Below are 21,661 nucleotides of genomic sequence, written 5' to 3' on the forward strand. Positions count from 1 at the left end.
CATCTCTATCTTCGTTGAGCCTATTTGGTGAAGTTTTCATTTCAGTTACTTTTCAATTATAGAATTGCCATTTAGTTCTCTCTTATAGTTTCTGTTTATCTGTGGAATTCCCCTGTTCCCTCTTTAAAAACATCTACTCATTTATTTCATAAAACATGTTTTCCTTTAATTTAAACATACACACACGCACACACTCACACACGCAAACACTCACACATACACACACACACACACACACACACACACATACACACACAGCAGCTATTTTAAAATCTTTGTTAAGTCCAATGTCTGAATGATCCTATTTTCTATTTCTTATCGATTGTTTTTTTTATTGACTATGTATCGCACTTTCCCATTTATTTATATATCTAGTAATTTTTTGTGAATATTAGAATCTAGAGACTCTGGATTCTATATCATCTTCCTAAGAGTGTTAATTCTTCAGCAGGCATTAAAATGGCTGGATGATCACCATGAATTTGTGTGGGCTTGGTTGTTTGCTTGTTGGTGCTGACCAGTTGGAAGACTAGTTTAATCTCCAAATTCCCTTTCCCCTTCAGATCTTGTCAGGAATTGGTTTTAGGCTTTGCCGGGACTAGAGTATGTCTTACTACAAGATAAAGTTCTTACTCCTAAGGTATGCCCTTTATGGGACCTGAGTTGGTTGTTCAAGTTGTTAGTGAGATATTAACTATCTAGCCTTATCAACAGGAGACAGGTAGGTCACTCTGCAGTCTCTAGAAACTTCACTCCAAGAAACTCTATGTCCAGGATCTGACCCTAAAAATATTTTACTAGCAGAGATTTACAGCCCTGTAGAATATGTCTGTGTATTAAAAGACCTAGTCCTCTAGTTCTGGGGGTGAAGGTGGTAAGAAAAACTACAATGAAGGGACTTCCCTATGTGGATCTCTCTACTATGTCAGGGCCAGAACTCCAACCTCCTGACACTCCTTTTTCCCCAGCATTGAACAACCTAAAGTCTCTCTTTGCTACTCTGAATCCCATAACATCTGCTGTCTGACACACTTCAGTGTATAGACATGTTCTACCTAGCCCTAAGCCATGGATACCCAAGTGACACTACAAAAGTTTCTTAGGACCCTTATCTACCTAGCCATTTCTCTCTGATGCCCCACCACACTACATCAGCTGTCAGATTCTGATCTAAAGTCTTCTCACATGAGTGGGACTGCAGGGGTCTGTTTGGACTATCTATTGCTCTGTGTGTGGCAGTCAGGAAATTGTTTCTTGTCAGAGAACCAGAAAGATTATTGTGCTCACCCCATGAGTTTCAATTCTCTTAAGGATTACAGTCCTGTGCTGCTTTGTGTTCACTTTACAAAAACAGTTGCTTCTTCTATTTTTGTCCAGTTTTTAAAATGCTTATGGTGAAAGGGCTTGTCTGGTAACTCTTACTCCAAAATGGCTGGAAGTTGAAGTATACTTGATTTTTAAATCGGCAGATGTAAGTTAATTCCCATTCATTGTACAAATTATATATTATATATTACATAACATGGTATATTATACAATATATTGTATAATATTACATGATTTATTATATAAGTTATATATTAATTTATTTGTCACACATTTACTGAGGACTTTCTGTGTGTAAAGAACAGAAGTAGTTGGAGGAAGGAAAGGTTATTAGAATCTTTACTTAAGATATTTGGGAAAATAATCACCCAGAAAACTTTAGAGCTAGAGTAATCTTTCTCATACAATGTTCTCATTTTAAAACTATAGAAGCCTAGAACCAAAAGGTGATGTGATTTGTCAGGGTCACACAGATATTAGTAAAAGAAGAGGAAATGGCTTGGCATTTTTCCTACTAAATTTAAAATATAATTTTTTTTCAGACCAAACATAATGTTTGAGGATTTCCTCCTCTTTAGCAACTTTATTCGGGGCCAAAGTCCTTATTGATGTATTGGTGACTTTTTTAAGAATGAGGAAATAAGTAAGTTTGAGATCGTATGATCATTTTATTTGAGTTGTACAGGAAGATTAACTCTTGGTGTAGAGTGACCATAAGTTGGCAGCAATGAGCAAGCTTGGTTCCTTCTTACACTAGTCCTGAGGACATCCAGAGAAGTGAAATCTCTGAGTTGCCTGGGGATAAAGGTATTTACTGGAAACCTAGAGATAACAGGGCTATCCTAGTAACTTGTTACCTCTGTAGTGAATCAATTTCATTTGTTACCAAAACTGTAGAGAAATTTTGTACTTTTTCTAAAAACTGTACCTTTTATACATTCCTGAAAAAAGAAGTAAGAATCCATGATGAATAATACAACCCAGCCACCAGGTCCTTTTATCTAACCTTATCAATAGGAGACGGGTAGGTCACTCTGCAGACAGCTGGTCTCTAGAAACTTCACTCCAAGAAGCTGTATGTCCAGGGTCTAACCCTGAGAGAATTTTACTGGCGGAGATTTACAACCCTGTAGAATATGTCTGTGTATTAAAAGACCTAGTCCTCTAGTTCTGGGGGTGAAGGTGGTAAGAAAAACTACAATGAGGGGACTTGCCTATGTGGTTTCTCTCTTAAGAAGTGCAGGATACTTTGCTTTCAAAAATGTCAGATGAGGTAATTTGGATCAACCATCCTGCTGAGGACAATTAGAAATGCTGGGAAAATATGTTCTAAATCTTCTTTTTTGAAATGTGGAAGAGATGCCTGACAGAAATATTAATCCTCCCTGGAGAAAGATAACATCATCAAAGTTGTCAAATTATTTTGAAAAACAGTTTTGTGAAAATAAGGTCTCACTCGTTATACAAAAATAACTGGGCACATGAGGAGGCAAAATAAGTGAATTTGGAAATGGACAGAAACTATAGACAATAGAAACAGACCCACAGGGGACCCAGGTACTGGAATTAATCAGATATGGACTAAAAAATAACTGTATTTTTTTGTATTTAAAGAGATCAAAGACAAGATTGAATTTTCTAGAAAAAGAGAAGAAGACATGGAAAGGAACCAAATATAAATTTTAGAAATGAGGACTCCAATGGCTAAAATGAAAAATGCAGTGAAAGAATTTAAAAGAAGACAGCACAGCTGAAAACAAAATTATTGAACTGTAGAGAGGCCAGGGGAAAAAAACACTAGGATTCAAGCACAGAGATTCAAAAGAAAGGGAAATATATAAAAGACTGTGAAAGATTGGGGGAATGAATGGATGCTGAATTTTATGAAATGATTTTTCTATATTTATGCATAGATTCATGATTTTTTATTAATGTGGTAAATTACATTTTGACTTGTTATGTAAGCATGAATGGGGCTTCTATAGAGCTGGTGATGATCTATATCTTGCCCTGATTGATAGTTACTTGGCTATTTGTTTTGTGATAAATCAAGACTGTAATGCGTGCATCTTATGCAATGCTCTGTATGTATGTTATATTTCACAATTTTTTTTCCCAAAAGACCCAGGCATCTACATCATTGGCACGTGTCAAAAGAGATCAGCTTCTATTATTCCTGTTGCTGAAAGACACAGAGTTTGTCAATAATAGGGAAGCAGCATAAAGGGATAGAAAATCATGATTCAGTTACTTCCAATGAATTAAAGTTGTCCCAAGAGATAAATGTTGAGGATTGTGCAGCCCCATTTTGGGACCAGAGAAGCAATGGCCATGATCAATAGCAACATCTTCCCTGTTACAGAGTCAAGGGGCAAAGGCATAGGTTTGGTGTATGCCATTTTTGGCTGTATAGTTGTTAAGAAGTGGAAGTTTGCTTTTAAAGTCTTGGCTTCAGTTCCACCATTTTCTAGTTGTATAGTCTCAGACAAGTTATCTGTTTTGCCTAAGTCTAAATTCATGTATATGTATAAAGAATTCAATGAAATGGTGTATGTTAACATGCTTAGCACAGTGCCCACATGTGCTGAGTCCTTGAGAAGTGGTACCTAACTTTATCATTGTTGTTTACTTCAAGTCAGTTTGTCTCCATTCTGCCATATTTAATTTTCTTCTAACATCAGATTTTTATGTCTTTTTCTCTGAGCCTCTCTTTCTAATCCATATTGCTAATACTGAATTAAAAATAAATAATTCAACCTGAAGGTGGATACTTTAATTTACTCTTAATTTTTAAAATTTATTAGGCAGCTGAGTATCCACCATCCATTCTCTAGGACAACAACTTGCCTTTAGTGTTCATCAAACTACTTGTGGGTTGCAGAAATGTATTAATATGGAAGATTTAGATTAAAAATAAATGAAATTCTCTAATGAATAAGGAATTCAAATAAGAACATGCAAAAATCATAAAACTTGAGACTGCAGAAGGCAAGAATCTTTCCCCTTTTAATAGGAGGACTCTTTTTTATTTAAACAAAAAATGTGTCAGGCATCCCGAAGCTCACTGTGACAAACTTACTTCTTAGCCCAAGGGAGAGCTGCCTCCCTTCTTAGTTTTAGACCTATTTTCTTTCAATAACCATTAGGATTGTGAGACCATTAAAAGTGCCTATTGCTCCATTATCCAAATGAAGCCACAGAATGTAATCTGCGAGATTCATCATGTCTCCTTTTTCTAGCTAGTGCAGACTGGTTCAAGTAGGTCAGAAGTAAGGGTAGCCCAATAGTTGCAGCCTGATGAGGATGATGATGATGGTGGTGGTGGTGATGATGATGGTTGTTACAACCACAAATGCTGATAGGAGCATTGACTTCCATTCTCGGTCAGGTAAGCCCTTGGGAGGACCTGGACTTGGCTAGTGAGTTAGAGTCAGGATGTTTATCTGCTCATCCTCCTTGGAGGAGACCTGTTGGTTCACAAAGTTTAGAATCCCTCCCAATAGGGTAACATTTCCTGGCTCATTAGGATGATCCTGGTGGTGGTGGCATATAGAAGCCAAAGAGCACTCAAGCTCATTGTCCTGTCTGCCAGGTGACTTGAGTTTGCCCACCTGGTGGGCTCTCCACCCTTATAGATGGGGGAGCTTGCTTTCTAGACGGGGGAGCTTGCCATATGGACTATGTCAGAAGGCTGCCTTTCCCTCCAGCTTTTAGATGGGTTCAGTTGGTGGACAGCCCACGAGGAGCTCACCAGGAGGGAAGTCGGGGAGCACAGGGATGTTGGGTACCCAGATCCTTCCCTGCTGTTGTCTTGTGTTGGTGTCCTCACAATCTCTCCAGAAGGTCCTCTCATCCCTTCTCCTGCATGGTGAGAGATCACTCTTGTTGACACCTCTAGGACATCATACTCTTGCTCCTTTATGGTTCTTCTTACCCCCATTCCTTCATATAAACCACCAAGTACCTTGAATGTCTTAATTTTAGTACATTGTTGGTTTCTTGCTGGGACCTACTGTTGTGATAATATTAGAAAACTGCTTTCATTCTTTCTGTAAATAAATTTTGACTCTCTACCATGTGAAGATCATGTATAAGGGGATTTTTGAGTCTACTCTCTATGAAGAGATTACTGCAGGTTCTGATCTGTGCAGTGTGATGAAAGCAGCATTTAAGGATGAGCAATGGGGTAATGGTGCAGAAGGGTGGGAGACAAGGGGATAGAATACATGACACCCCACCTCCTCACCAGGCAGGAGAGGTAAGGACCGCAATAGCTGCAGGGGATGCAGCTGATATGATGAATGATAACACTTTAAGAATTGTTTGCATTTGTTGAAGAAGCAAGCAAGAGTGACTATAGGTTTTTGTCTTTATGGGGGCTGGTTTTAGGGAGAAGGAGATGGGTTGAAGTTGAAATTTCTTGCATATGTTGGGATGGTGGAACAACCTGATTGAAATATCAAATAGGCTCATGGAGGAGTATGGCTTGAACTTAGAAGAGAGGGCAAAGAAAATGTTAGTACAGATTTGAAGTTGTCCACGGGTTGTAACTATTGAACTCTTAGGAGGGAGTGAAGTGAACAAATTTCCTGAGAGAGAGCGAGCGAGAGAGAGCACACTGATTTGGAGAGTAGCAGAAGAGGTGGAAGACTAACCAAATAAAAAGAGAAATTTCCCCTATAGACACAACTCACATGTCCATTCCTCAGGGACCTGTTGTTTTGTTTTCCCAGGATAAATTAACTTCTCTCTGCTTTAGGCTTCTGCAGTTCTTTGGGCATAATTCTCAGGAATATGATTCCCTGATGTTTCCACATCTGCCTCCAATCTAGCTGAAAGTTCTTCATGGGTAGGGACTGCATCTTTTTTGTCTCTGTAGTATTCCCCAGACTAATAGAGGTCCAGAAGGGAGGGAAGAAAGAAGGAGGAAAGAATTAATTATGAGGGTGAAAGAGAACTAAAATTGTACATTGTCACAGAGACAAGAAGAGAGTTTCAAAAAGAAAGGGAGTAATCAAGAAGGTCAAATAAGTCAAGGAAAAGGATGGCGGAGGCAAAGGCGTGGATCGGCCAGTGAGAGGTCATAAGTAACCTTGATGGTGCAAGCTTGGTAAGTGTGGTGATGATGGAGGCCTCACTGTCAAAGAGAAAATTCATGCTTAGCCGCTCATACCTATAAAGCTAGCTGCAGCATTGGATCCCTGTTGTCAGTCTCCTCCATAACTCTGTTGAATAGCTTTTATTGCTGCTGGAAGGAGCAGCACCAGTATACATCACTTATGCTCGCTGGTGGTGCAGCATAGGTATATGTCTCCCTGCCTTGTCCTTTGCAGTGATCATATGTTCATAAAAATTAATACATAAAGAAATAAATTGGAAAGTAACCTATAGTACAGTCGTGCCAGTTAGCATGTGGCATTTTTCTGCATCCAACTTTGGCCTCATATTCTTTACTGATTAGAAATACCCGAGTGACATGACCAGGATCATACCATGACCATGAAAATCCAGTAACTGCTTAAGAGTGCCTGGGATCCAAGCAAGGTTGACTAGATTCTCTGGGGGGGTCTTGCTTCTCAGAGTGGTGGGTGGATCAGCAGCATTGTATCATCTGGGACCTGGTTAGAAATACAGACTCACATCCTACCCCAGATGAATTGAATCAGTCTTCATTTTAACAAGATCCTGGGTGATCAGTGTGCATATTCACCTTAAGTGTTCCAACTGAGATTCTGGACATACTTGTGACAATAATAGCCATCACCGACATAATTTACTGTGGGTCAGACTTTATATGAATGAACATGTGGAAATCTCATAGTAATTTTATGCAGCAGGTACTGTTATCATCCCTATGTTAAGATGAGGTCAAGTAACTTGTCCAAGGACACATGGCCAAAAAGTGTAGAGCTGGGACTCAATGATATACAATGGGGTCATTTGGCTTCAGAGGTCTCCTTCTTTAACTACTGCTCTGCCCTTTCTCTCTCACCTCTCAGAGCAATTGGCAGGGTGCTTCGTAGGTGCTTATTGTGCTCACAGGTGGGGACAGCAGAGCTGTCTATGGAAACCTGGAGAAAGGCAACCCTGACACTAGGGAAGAGTTTCTGCAGTGCAGAGCTACCTGTTTTTTTCCATTAAGGGAGAGAGTTCTCCTCCAATAGTATTTTCTGAGAAAGGATGCAACTGATGATGGAAAGTCTTATTTGAGACTCCTCTTCTGGGAGAGGTTGGTGTTTTACTTACACTTCCTTGAAGTCTGGATCCCAAGTCCAAGGTGACTAAGGTCCAGGGACAGTGTGGGTTTGATGGACATGGTAAAGACAGCACCCTTTACCTGAGCCTCTGTTTTAAGGAAGATCTGTTCCTTCTGGATGACATACAATACTGAGCTTAAGGACACAAAAGAATTTGCTCACCACCTAGTGACTCTCATTTTGTTTGAGTTTGGTTAAAATTTTGTTGGAAAATATGGAGGGCATAACTTGCTTTGGTGGGGCCAGCCTCTCACCAGTCATCATTCAGCTAATCAGAGCTCTGATTAAAGAGTATGGTTTTCTGTTCCATACTATGAGGGTCTGATAGCCACTTATATCAAGGAGATGTTTTCTAAAAGTCCAGGGAAAACCCTAGGGTAGGACAGGACCTGGTTCATCCCCCAGTCCTAGACACGGGGATGTGTCATCTTCATGCTGGCCCTGAGCCACAGAAGGGTCCTGAGTTAGCAGCTTCCCCGGACACCCCTGACTGCGTCTTGATGGGGTTACCACATTTGAAGAATGTTCTCTGCATTCAGGGTTCACTGGACATTTCTTTTCACTTGGGCTTTCTGTACTGGCTTTATCTACATGGTGCCATAATGCTGTCTTTAGTTGGATTTAGTTTGCCAGAAGCTTATGGTAAAGGTTGCCCTAAAAATGCCAGCAGAGAAGTGGCGGACTTTTAGCCTCACTGTTTTCCTTCCTATGCTCCCTCTGTGGCCCAAGACAAGAATTACTTCCTCTATTTTACAAATGAGGATGTTGTTGGGAGGACGTTTGTCATGTGCTTCCTGAATTGGTTCCCTGAAAGTGCAAGTGATTTCTGTTTCCTCTGATTTCAAACAGAAACATTGACCAGCTTTCCCAAGTCTCCACCCAGTAATTCCCTTTAAGAGCAGAAACACAAGGCTGAGTGATGCCTTCCCCAGCCATCCAGGTAGCCTTGCTCACCTGGGATTCCCAGGCACTATGCAGGAACCCATCCACTTGCATTTACCTGACCTCTTCTTCATTTATCCTTCTGTTGAAGTTTCACTTCCTGAAAGAGACTTCCTCTACCACTCTGCAAAAGGAAAACCTTCATGATACCTTATTCTGTTCTTTAAAAGACACCTACACAGTTTGTAATTATATATTGATTGTGTGATTATTCAATTAATGTTTGGCTTCAATTATGAGCTCTATGAGGGGAAGGGCTATGAGTCTCCTATTCACCAGTGTTCCCTGTCCCTAGCACTCTGGGTGGCCCAGAGAATGTAGCTCAGTAAATACTCTTTGTATGAGTGAAAATTATGGCATTGATGGTGATCCCAAAGTCTTCTTCCTCTTCTGACCAGCATTGAGTCTATCCATGAGAAAACTTGTACCTACCACCACTCTAAATACCAGATTTCTCTTTCTTAGTTTAGTAATTCTCAGCATTGTTTCCTGTGGATTCCATCGCCAAGCCTTCTTGAACATTTGGTTTCCTAAGGCTGGGCTGGAACTATCAAGTCTGAATAGTTAGGGATAGGAAATCTTCATTCCTACCACCAAACGAAAAAGTCATGAGTCAACATGGAATCCAGGCAATGAATTCAAGCAACATTAGCAGAGATCTTTAATGTGGGGGTCTTCCATTATTTCTCCCTTTCCCCCGCTCCCATTTGATCTCAGAGTGACTTGAAATATGAATTCAAAAGAGGGAAGTGTGGGTGTAGAGTTTACACGGAAAGGACATGTAAGCCAGCTCTTGCATCTAGTTCTGGAGCAAGTGGTACTTGTGCACATTACCTCTCAGCTCCAGTTTGTTTTGTTTTCCTTTTTTCTTGACTCTTGCTTTTAAAGTCATTTTCAAACTTTTTGATATGGCCCCTGGAGCCTTGAGCAGAACAATTTATCACCAAGGCTTAGTAAGATTCTCTATTACAAAACAAAAGAGCATGTGATCTGTCCTCAGCCTTGTATGCATCAGTGGACTGTACAGACTGTTAGAGTCTATAGCAGGTTGCGGAGGCACCAACTCTAGCCAACCTGAACATCTGCAGGCTAACCTCAGCACCTCTTTAATGAAAGTTTTCAGTTTTGTCTTTTATAGTTGATGGTTTCTCTTGATCTCTTAAGGAAAGATAGGATGACGTATATATGCAGATAATTTCAACTTTTCCTAATGTGGAATTTTCATGTTGGATCCCAGAAAGTATGCAGGCATCTCTCTATCCAGAGCTTCATTGTTACATAAGAGGAAGACAAAGAAAAGCCACTTATGCTAGCTAAATCCATCACTGTCCTCTTCCTAATCCCAGCATTTAATGGTGTCATTTTCCAAAGCCCTGTCTCTCTGAAAAGTCTTCCTTGCAGCCAGGTATTTGGGGACTCTTTCTATCCACAGAGAGAGAATAGGTCACCTGACATGAACTGCATATTAAACATTGGATTTCTAGATCATATGTTGTTTGATCTTGTGTGGATCTTATGTGCTAGTTTTTCCAGTAATGATTTTCATATTAAGTATTCTATCCTGTTGTCCCCATGAGTATACATATATTTGTCAGATCTTAGATCTTGATTTAGGGCTAGGAAAATAGGCTAATCCTACACGTGGTCCAATGATGATCCTGTGTTCAGGGGTATTTTATAGCAGTTGCTGCACCAAGTTACCCAGGGCCCACGTTCTTCCACCAGCATGAGCAGCCAGTCTAAAAGAAGGGCTCAGCAGTTGCTTATCAGCCATGAGCATGGGCTACCTGGGAAGAACACCTTGGTTGAGAAGTGTCACTGTGATTTTCAAATTAGAATATGAGCTGGGGAGCTATTTCTGAGACGGCTGTGAGCCAGTCCTGAGAAGAAGCTAGTAAACATCAGTCCCTGAGAGCCAAACTCTTGAGAAAGAAGGAATGGAAAGAAGGGATTTTGGCTCCATGCTTTCATGGAGCTTCTGCCATCCCAGGAGAAGGCAAGCAGAATCTAGGAATCCTTTCTGGACCAGGCTTGGAAACTTCTGGGCTCTCCAGAAAGCAGGGACTTCACACTCCTCTCCCTCATCTTCCCAGCAGATGCCGGAAGCACACGTTACTGCTTTATGGACAGAGATACTGAAGGGGCACAGGGAGATAGCACAGTAGTGAAGCCTACAGGCTCCCGAGCCAGGTCACTTGACCCGAGGCCCATGCCACCTCTCATGAGCTGTGACCTGTGAGCAGGTCATTTCTTCTCTCTGGACTCATTTTTCTCACCTTTCAACTGTGGTTAATAACAGCACCTACACCATACAGTTGTTGCCAAGAGGAAATGGAGCAATCTAAGTAGAGCATCAAGAACTGCACCTGCCCATGCTGAGTCTTCAGAACACAAAAGCTAACAAGGTTATAGGACTTCACTGTCCCGTAGCCATCCTCTTCCCAATGCCTGAATCCCCCCCATGGCCCTTCCCCAAGAGCTCTCCAGTCAGTGTACGAATACCCTTGAAGATGAGGAACCCACTACCTCAGGCTTCCTTCGGGTAGGTTTGTTTCTTGGACAGCATTTATTTGTGTTGAATTTAAATCATTTCTGGATAGTTTCTAGTTGATTCTAGTTCCATTTCTGTGGTTGTAGAGAAATCAGTGAAACTACCCCTTTCTCAAAAAAGCAGTTTAAAATCATATGAAAATTTTGTTGGCATCACCCTCCCTGCTGATATCCTTCTTCCTTTCCATGAGTCTTAACCTTTTCCTAACAAAACACCTTCAGTTTCTTCTAATGATCATTGAATGACATGGCCTGCAACTCCTTCATTATTGTAGTTTCTGTCTTCCAAAAGCGTCCGTGCTTACTGGTGTGACTTAGCTTCATGTGCATTGGGTCCCTGCTGTGTGCCTGAGATCAGAGATGAGGAGACAGGACAAGACTCAAGGAGCTCTCAGGCAGGCAGGGCACAGCATTCCAGGCAGGCAGGACAGCATGCACCAAGGTACAGAGGCTGGAAGCCAGAGACCTCCAGATGGTCGAGCGCATTGCTGGAGTGTAAGGTGGAAATTGGGACTGGTAGGAGATCAAACCTGAGAAGGAGGAGGTGAGTTTGACCTGTAGGTGATGAGGAATCACTGGAACACATTCAGAAGTGACATTTTCCAAATTGTGTATTTTAAGAAAAGCACTCTAACTCCAGCATGAAGACAGGGCAAACCTGAAAGTAGGGAGGCCTTGAATGACAAGCACCAAGAGGATACGGGGGTGGGGGGGAGGGGGGGAGTCATGGGCCCAAAGTATATACCAAAAGGCTCACAGTGGTAGGACAATGAGTGACTGCTTCTTCCCCACTGTGTTTTCTAATTTCTCCTTAGTAAGTATTTTCTATTTCTATATAATTAGCATGCATTATTTATGTAGTAAAAAATAATTTATGCATGTCTAAAGATAGTGCAAAATCAAACTCGCAGAATTTGGTAACTGACTGGAGGGAGGGATCTGAGGAATTTGTTTTCTGGCCTGTTGCTCAGGTAGTTGGTGTAGGCACCAACCCAGATGGAGACTTAAGGAACGGAGCACTGTATAGGAACTCAGTGGCATCACTGATAGTTGCAATGAAGCCCACAGCTGCTTTGAATCCCATTTGGCCTGTTTGAAGGCTGCTCAAAGCCTCTGTCCTCCTCTGCAGGCTCAACACTCACCTGTCCACTCTACACTAGCCTGTAAAGCAGACTTCATTGCGGCAAAGCCCACTCATGCTCCATAGTAGCAATAGCGTTTATTTAAATAAGTTTTGTCACTTCTTCAGTAAATATTTACTGAGTGCTCTGCACCCAGCCACCTTAGTGATAAAACCATGAGAAGAGCAGGCATAGTCCTCATCTTCACGAAACTCAGCCTCATGTGAGAGTTAAGATATAAATGTTTTAAAATCACTTTACTAAACATACCATTTCAAACCAAGGCGAGTGCTCCAAAGAAGCGGAAATGAGTCCAAGAAGACACAGAACAAAGGAAACCTCTCTGGTCTGGGAGTTTAAGGAAGGATCCCTGGGGAAGGAGATGGTTGGACTGAGAGGTAAAGGATGTAGAAGAAGGAATAGGCCAAGGTGTCCCAGGCAGAGGGAACAGCACGTGTGGTGGCCCTGTGCAGGGAGTACACATTGACATTGTTTCACCAGGAGGCAGCATTCTGAGAAATGTAACCTTAAGCGATTTCTTCTACATGTGAACATCCTAGAGTGCACTTACACAAACCTAGATGGATGGGTTGGTCAGTGAATGTAGCCTCTCAGCTGCTCCCAGGATCACACAGCATACTATTTACAGTGAACTTTCTTTATAAATAGGAGTAGACACAGAAATAACAATAAAAAGTAGAGTTAAGTACATACATAAACCAGACATGTAGCCATTTATCATTATCAGGTATTATGTACTGCACATAATTGTATGTGCTTTAGCTTTACATGACTCCAATCACCACAGACACATGAGTAATGGCTTGTGCTACAATTTTATGACAGCCACAGTGTCACTAGGCAAGAGGAATTTCTCAGCTCCATTATAATCCTTTGGGACCACCATTGTATATGAGGCCCATCATTAACTAAAATATCATTCTGTGGCTCTATAGCCACAGAATGACTGTAGAGCATATTTGCAGCTAAAACAAAAATAAAAACCAAAAAAACAAAAATCAACGCTGTTTTACTGGAACCCAGAGAGAGGAGCAGGGACTACGAATGTAGAAAGGTAGGTGGGGAGGTGGGTGGGGCCAGGCCCTATAGGACCTTGTGGGACACAAGAGAATCTTGGTCTTCATCCTAAGAGCAAAGGAAGATATCAGAAGCCTGAGGTGGCCATTGGGCCAAAGCCTCTGGCTGCAGCCTGGAGGGGAGCTCCTTGCCCACGGCGACTTTGTCTACTACTTTGCCTACCATTTCTTTTTTTTTTTTTTTTTATTTTTTTTTTTATTGGTTGTTCAAAACCCTACAAAGCTCTTGACATATCATATTTCATACATTAGCATACATTAGCTTCAAGTGAGTTATGAACTCCCTTTTTTACCCCAAGTACAGATTACAGAATCACATGGGTTACACATCCACATTTTTACATAATACCATAATAGTAACTGTTGTATTCTGCTACCTTTCCTATCCTCTACTATCCCCCCTCCCCTCCCCTCCCATCTTCTCTCTCTACCCCCTCTACTGTAATTCATTTCTCACCTTGTTTATTTTCCCATTCCACTTACAACCTCTTATATGTAATTTAGTATAACAATGAGGGTCTCCCTCCGTTTCCATGCAATTCCCCTTTTCTCTCCCTCTCCCTCCCACCTCATGTCTCTGTTTAAAGTTAATCTTTTCTTCCTGCTCTTCCTCCCTGCTTTATTCTTAGTTGCTCTCATTATATCAAAGATGACATTTGGTATTTGTTTTTTAGAGATTGGCTAGCTTCACTAAGCATAATCTGCTCTAGTGCCATCCATTTCCCTGCAAATTCCAAGATTTTGTCATTTTTTAGTGCTGCGTAATACTCCATGGTGTATAGATGCCACATTTTTTTAATCCATTCATCCATTGAAGGGCATCTGGGTTGGTTCCACAATCTAGCTATTGTAAATTGTGCTGCTATGAACATCGATGTGGCAGTATCCCTGTAATACGCTCTTTTAAGGTCTTCAGAGAATAGTCCGAGAAGGGCAATAGCTGGGTCAAATGGTGGTTCCATTCCCAGCTTTCCCAGGAATCTCCATACTGCTTTCCAAATTGGCCGCACCAATTTGCAGCCCCACCAGCAATGTACAAGAGAACCCTTTTCCCCACATCCTCGCCAGCACTTGTTGTTGTTTGATTTCATAATGGCTGCCAATCTTACTGGAGTGAGATGGTATCTTAGGGTGGTTTTGATTTGCATTTCTCTGACTGCTAGTGATGATGAGCACTTTTTCATGTACTTGTTGATTGATTGTATGTCCTCCTCTGAGAAGTTTCTGTTCAGGTCCTTGGCCCATTTGTTGACTGGGTTATTTGTTATCTTATTGTCTAATTTTTTGAGTTCTTTGTATATTCTGGATATTAGGGCTCTATCTGATGTGTGAGGAGTAAATATTTGTTCCCATGATGTAGGCTCCCTATTTACTTCTCTTATTGTTTCTCTTGCTGTGAAAAAACTTTTTAGTTTAAGTAAGTCCCATTTGTTGATTCTTGCTATTAACTCTTGTGCTATGGGTGTCCTATTAAGGAATTTGGAGCCCGACCCCACTATATGTAGATCGTAGCCAACTCTTTCTTCTATCAGACGCAGAGTCTCTGATTTGATATCAAGGTCTTTGATCCATTTTGAGTTAACTTTTGTGCATGGTGAGAGGAGGGGGTTCAGTTTCATTTTGTTGCATATGGATTTCCAGTTTTCCCAACACCATTTGTTGAAGATGCTATCCTTCCTCCATTGCATGTTTTTAGCCCCTTTATCAAATATAAGATAGTTGTAACTTTGTGGATTGGTCTCTGTGTCCTCTATTCTGTACCATTGGTCCACCCGCCTGTTTTGGTACCAGTACCATGCTGTCTTTGTTACTATTGCTCTGTAATATAGTTTGAAATCTGGTATCGCTATACCGCCTGATTCGCACTTCCTGCTTAGAATTGCTTTTGCTATTCTGGGTCTTTTATTTTTCCATATGAATTTCATGACTGCTTTATCTATTTCTACAAGCAATGCCTTTGGGATTTTGATTGGCATTGCATTAAACCTATATAGAACTTTTGGTAATATCGCCATTTTGATGATGTTAGTTCTGCCTATCCATGAACAGGGTATATTTTTCCATCTTCTAAGATCTTCTTCTACTTCTCTCTTTAGGGTTCTGTAGTTTTCATTGTATAAATCTTTCACCTCTTTTGTTAGGTTGATTCCCAAGTATTTTATTTTTTTTGAGGATATTGTGAATGGAGTGGTTTTCCTCATTTCCATTTCAGAAGTTTTGTTGCTGATATACAGGAATACCTTTGATTTATGTGTGTTGATTTTATAACCTGCTACTTTGCTGAATTCATTTATTAGTTCTAGTAGTTTTTTTGTAGACTCTTTTGGGTCTTCTAGGTATAAAATCATGTCATCCGCAAATAATGATAATTTAAGTTCTTCTTTTCCAATTTTTATGCCTTTAATTTCTTTTGTCTGTCTAATTGCTCTGGCCAGTGTTTCGAGAACTATATTGAATAGAAGTGGTGATAGAGGGCATCCCTGTCTTGTTCCAGATTTTAGAGGGAATGCCTTCAATTTTTCTCCATTCAGAATGATGCTAGCCTGAGGCTTAGCATAGATAGCTTTTACAATGTCAAGGTAATTTCCTGTTATCCCTAGTTTTTCTAATGTTTTGAACATAAAGGGATGCTGTATTTTGTCGAATGCTTTTTCTGCGTCTATCGAGATGATCATATGGTTCTTATCTTTAAGTCTATTGATGTGGTGAATAACATTTATTGATTTCCGTATATTGAACCATCCTTGCATCCCAGGGATGAATCCTACTTGATCATGGTGCACAATTTTTTTGATGTGCCTTTGTATCCGATTCGCCAGAATTTTATTGAGGATTTTTGCGTCTAGGTTCATCAGGGATATTGGTCTGTAATTTTCTTTCTTTGAGGTGTCTTTGTCTGGTTTCGGAATCAACGTGATGTTGGCCTCATAGAATGAATTTGGAAGAGCTCCCTCTTTTTCTATTTCCTGAAATAACTTGAAAAGTATTGGTATTAATTCTTCTTTAAAAGTTTTGTAAAACTCCGCTGTATACCCATCCGGTCCTGGGCTTTTCTTGGTGGGTAGTCTCTTGATTGCTTCTTCAATTTCCTCCATTGATATTGGTCTGTTCAAATTGTGTGTATCCTCCTGACTCAGTCTGGGCAAATCATATGTCTTAAGAAATTTATCAATGTCTTCACTATCTTCTATTTTATTGGAATATAGGTTTTCAAAATAATTTCTAATTGTCTTCTGTATTTCTGTAGCATCTGTTGTGATATTGCCTTTTTCATCCCGTATGTTAGTAATTTGAGTTCTCTCTCTTCTTCTCTTCGTTAGCATGGCTAAGGGTCTGTCAATCTTGTTTATTTTTTCGAAGAACCAACTTTTAGTTTTGTTGATTTTTTCAATAGTTTCTTTTGTTTCAATTTCGTTGATTTCCGCTCTGATTTTAATTATTTCTTGCCTTCTGCTGCATTTGCTGTTGTTTTGTTCTTCCTTTTCCAGGGCTTTGAGATGAAGTGTGAGCTCATTTATTTGTTGGTTTTTCTTTTTTTTGAGGAATGACCTCCAGGCGATGAATTTCCCTCTTAAAACTGCTTTCATTGTGTCCCATAGATTCCGATAAGTTGTGTCTGTATTTTCATTTATCTCTAAGAATTTTTTGATTTCCTCCTTTATGTCTTCTGTAACCCATTGATCATTCAGTAACATATTGTTCATTTTCCATGTGATATAGGATTTTCCCATCCTTCTTTTATCATTGATTTCCAGTTTCATTCCATTATGATCAGATAAAATGCATGGTATTATCTCCACCCCTTTATATTTACTGAGGTTTGCCCTATGGCATAATATATGGTCTATTTTTGAGAAGGATCCATGTGCTGCTGAGAAAAAAGTATATCCACTTGATGATGGTTGATATATTCTATATACGTCAGTTAAGTCTAGGTTATTGATTGTGTTATTTAGATCTATAGTTTCTTTATTCAACTTTTGTTTGGAGGATCTGTCCAATGGTGAGAGAGGTGTGTTGAAGTCACCCATAATTATTGTATTGTGGTCTATTTGATTCTTGAACTTGAGGAGAATTTGTTTTATGAACGTCGCAGCAGCATTATTTGGTGCATAAATATTGATAATTGTTATGTCTTGTTGGTGAATGGTTCCTTTTAACAGTATATAATGGCCTTCCTTATCCCTTTGGATTAACTTAGTCTTGAAGTCGATTTTGTTCGATATGAGGATGGCCACACCTGCTTGTTTGCGAGGACCGTGTGCATGGTATATTTTTTCCCAACCTTTCACCTTCAGCCTGTGTATGTCTTTTCCTGTCAGATGTGTCTCCTGGAGGCAGCATATTGTTGGATTTGTTTTTTTAATCCATGTTACCAGTCTATGACGCTTTATTGGAGAGTTTAAACCATTAATGTTTAGAGTTACTATTGCTATATGGTTTGTACTTCCATCCATGTTTGATTATTTGTCTCTCTCTTTTTTTTTTTTTTTTTAATTTAGTTTATTTCTCCATGATTAGCTTTCCCCCCTCCGTCAGTCTTTACTGGGGCACTTCCCACTGTTGGCTTTGGTTATTGTTTCTCATTTCTTCCTCGTGTAGTGTTTTGCCCAAGATATTCTGCAATGCTGGTTTTCTGGCTGCAAATTCTTTTAGCTTTTGTTTATCATGAAAGATTTTTATTTCGTTGTCGTACCTGAAGCTTAATTTTGCTGGATACAGAATTCTTGGTTGGCATCCATTGTCTTTCAGTGTTTGAAATACGTTGTTCCAGGATCTTCTCGCTTTCAGTGTCTGAGATGAAAAATCCGCTGTTAACCTTATTGGTTTACCTCTGAATGTAATCTGCCTCCTTTCTCTTGTAGCTTTTAATATTTTCTCTTTGTTCTGTATATTGGATATCTTCATAACAATGTGTCTTGGCGTTGGTCTACTTTGATTTTGTATGCTCGGTGTTCTGTATGCATCTACAATTTGTATATCTGTTTCCTTTTTTATTTCTGGAAAGTTTTCTGTAATTATTTCATGTAGTAGATTACACATTCCCTTGGTTTGAATCTCTGTGCCTTCCTCTATCCCGATCACTCTTAAATTTGGTTTTTTAATGTTATCACATATCTCTTGGATGCTTCTCTCGTGATTTTTGACCAGCCTATCAGAGTTGGCTAGACTCTTTTCAAGATGATATATTTTGTCTTCATTATCTGACGTTCTGGCTTCTACTTGCTCCACTCTGTTAGTGATACTCTCATTTGAGTTTTTAATTTGGTTTATAAGTTCCTTCATTTCTAAGATTATTGTCTGATTCTTTTTTATAATCTCTATCTCCTGATAAAGATGCTTAACTTCTTCTTTTATCTGTTTTTGTAATTCATTCTCAATGTGTTCTTTTGCTGCTTGAATTTGCTGTCTCGTATCCTCTTTAAGGTTCCATTCCATCTGTCTAAGGTATTCCTTGAGGTCTTTATATGACCATTTTTCTGATGAATCTATATTCTCCTGGGTATTTAGGCCTTCCTGCATTGTTTGTACTCCTTTCCTTCCTTGCTTTTTCATATTGCTTCTTGTTCTGTTTGACTACTGAGTTGTTGATTACTCCTATAAATTTATTTGCTGCTTGGGAGGAAAGGTATTATAGGGGGAGGGAATAAGTCACCAAGGAGAATGAGAGTAAGCAGGCAGAATTCAAGGAAGGGGGAATATGAGAATTGAAAATAAATGCAAAGACAGAAGAAAAGAAGAGAGAGAGAAAGGAAACAGAAAATTAAAAAGAATTAAAAAGAAATCATAATTGCAATAATAAAAATGAAAATTAGTATTAAAAAATAAGATAAAATGAATTAATAAAAATTTGGGGAAAACAACAACAAAAACAAAACAAAACCAAAAAAAAAAATTTTAATACATGCAGTCTTTTAGACTCATCAATTCAGATTGTTAACTACAATTCTGGTATGAGAGAGATCATCCATAGTGTGAATAAAACAGGAGTCCAGAGAAAAGAAAAAAAAAAAAAAAAAATGCAGTCTTAGAGTTCGATTCACTATTCTTCCAGTAGGTGGAGCTGTGCCCACCGGGCCACGCTTCTCCTCTCAGTAGGCGGGAGCCAATTGCTGTGCATCAGCTCTTCCTCCTGGACTGGGCGGGTCTCTAATCCTGAGTGCACCGGTGAAGCTCACCACAATATTGGCTACACACCAAGTCTGCTGTTCCTGTGAGCCCTGTTTTCAAGAACGCCTGGGCACATTCTCCCTGTTTGCCATTCCCTTGGACCCTAAGTTTGTAGAGCTTGGGGTTGAGAACCCCCAGCGAATTTGCTTGCCCTCTGGTAGCCACGCCCCTGGAAGCTGGTGCAAGAGACCTCAGTTGTCAGCACTGGTGATAGCGGTAGCCGGAATTCCACGCCGCGGGTCACACGCCACTCCTGATTCCCCCGTGCAAGAGCCGGGTGGGCGGGGCCTTTAGCAGCGCCCGGCAGGCGGGGACTGTCCACATGAGCACGGGGTTGGGGGTTGGGGTGGTTGTTTCCAGTGCCGAACCGCCAAAGGCGGCTCACAGAGCTGGGAAGGCAGGACCCAGCCTTCTGTATGCTCGCTGCAATGTGTGAGCAGCGGTTTTTCGGCTGAGCCGGCGGGACCGCGCCCCAGTGGGAGCTGTTTACACGAGCGCGGCGGGGCAGGGGTGGGGGGTGGGGGTCGTTGTTCACAGCGCCGAGCCGGCGGGGGGGGGGGGGGTGATCGGAGGGGGTGGTCGTTTGCAGCGCCGAACCGCCTCTGCGCTAGGCCGGCTGGGGCCCAAGCAGGCTGTGGCCGTTTGTAAGTACGCTGCAAAGTGTGGGCGTCAGCAGGAGTTCGGCGTTGGCCGTGAGTTTCTGCTGAGTTTCACTCGCTGAGATTCACTCGTCTGGGACAAAGTGACCCCTCTAATAGACTTACTAATTCCCGGCAGGTCTCCTTTCAGCGGAATTTTGCTAGAAGTCCCTCAGCAGGCTGTATGCAGGTGAATTAATGGTCCTCTCTGCTCCCGTTCCTGCAGAGGCATTGAAAGTGCTGCCTCCTTGCCGGCAGCCATGTTGGGTCCCCCCAGGTACCCTGCCTACCATTTCTTGCCCTTTCAGGCTTAGCACGTGTGTTGATCAATTTCTATCACAAAATGCATGAGATAAATGACTTAAAAGGGGGAAAGGTTTATTTTGGCTCAGTTTCAGTCCTTTCAGTTTCAACTGTTTCCATTGTTGTGGGCTTTTGGTAAGGGATAGCATCATCGGGGGGGGGGGGCAGGTGTAGTGGAGCAAAGCTACTCACCTCATGGAAGCCAGGAAGCAGAGAAGCAGAGAAGCCAAGGACAAGATGTACCCTTCCAGGGGACACCCCCAGTGACCCACTTCCTCCAACTAAATTCCATCTCCTAGTGTTTCCACCACCTCCCAATAAAGCCATCAGCTACTGATGAGGTCAGACCCCTCCTGATCCAATCACTTAAGGGCCCCACCTCTGAATATTGCTGCACTGCGGACCAAGCCTTTGGGGAACGTTCGAGATCCAATCCATAATAGCACTAAAGTCCAGATAAAACACTTCCCTCGTGGCCTTCAGGATGTGGGGGTTTCCCTCCCCCTGCTGTGAGTAGCGTTTAGAAGTCTCTATCCCCAGCAGCCACCTCTCAAAGTTGCTTTGCAGCTCAACTTTCTTCATGGCTTCGCATACTTTAACACTAATGTGTGTACAACTTGCTAATTAATGGAATCATTTGGATCCGAAAACATCTTGTTCTAATGGGAGGCTGCAAAGCACTCTCATTAATTCACAGGTAAAATTATTCCAGCTTTTCTCTTTTTATTTTTTTCCCCTCTCCCCAGCTTGGCTTAATAGCTAGGGAGAATTCTTCTAATTAGCCTTGAGAAAACCACTCCACCAGAGCTCAAAGCACCAGTGACTGCCTCAGGGTCGGAGGGAGGGTGACACAGACTTGGTTTACCCAGTGAAGAGGGCAGTGGGTGGAATCGCCAGACCCCGAGAAGTGGAGTAATATCTCCACGGCTGGCCTGAGAGAACACTGGGGAGGTGGGGATGTCAGGTAAGGACAATAAAGTGACTCCTGTTTGGGATTCAGAGGTGTGCATACTCTCGTACGTGTGTCAGAGGAGACGCACAAGGTGACTTTCTGTACAACTGGCCTTTGGAAGGAAGGGGAAGCTGCCTTCTCCACCCTTCTCCTTGGGTCTTGAAGATTTGGTGCAGTTGCTGTGGGCACAAAGCTCTTGAGTGACTATGTTTGGGTGAAATCTGGGATGATCTCCTGGTAACCACCTCCCCACCATTGGCAAATGAAGCTTGCAGCACCCCCTTTAAATGATTAGCACTACAAA

At 41.2% G+C, this 21,661-nt stretch overlaps 1 protein-coding gene across 5 annotated transcripts in view; it reads left to right on the forward strand.

Moving 5' to 3' along the window:
* The window catches only part of Cacna1c (calcium voltage-gated channel subunit alpha1 C), a 707,547-nt gene that overhangs the window by 489,635 nt on the left and 196,251 nt on the right, over positions 1 to 21,661 (forward strand). The gene's annotated exons all lie outside the window — the stretch shown is intronic.

Source organism: Callospermophilus lateralis, chromosome 4, assembly GCF_048772815.1.
Source record: "Callospermophilus lateralis isolate mCalLat2 chromosome 4, mCalLat2.hap1, whole genome shotgun sequence".
Lineage (NCBI taxonomy): Eukaryota > Metazoa > Chordata > Mammalia > Rodentia > Sciuridae > Callospermophilus > Callospermophilus lateralis.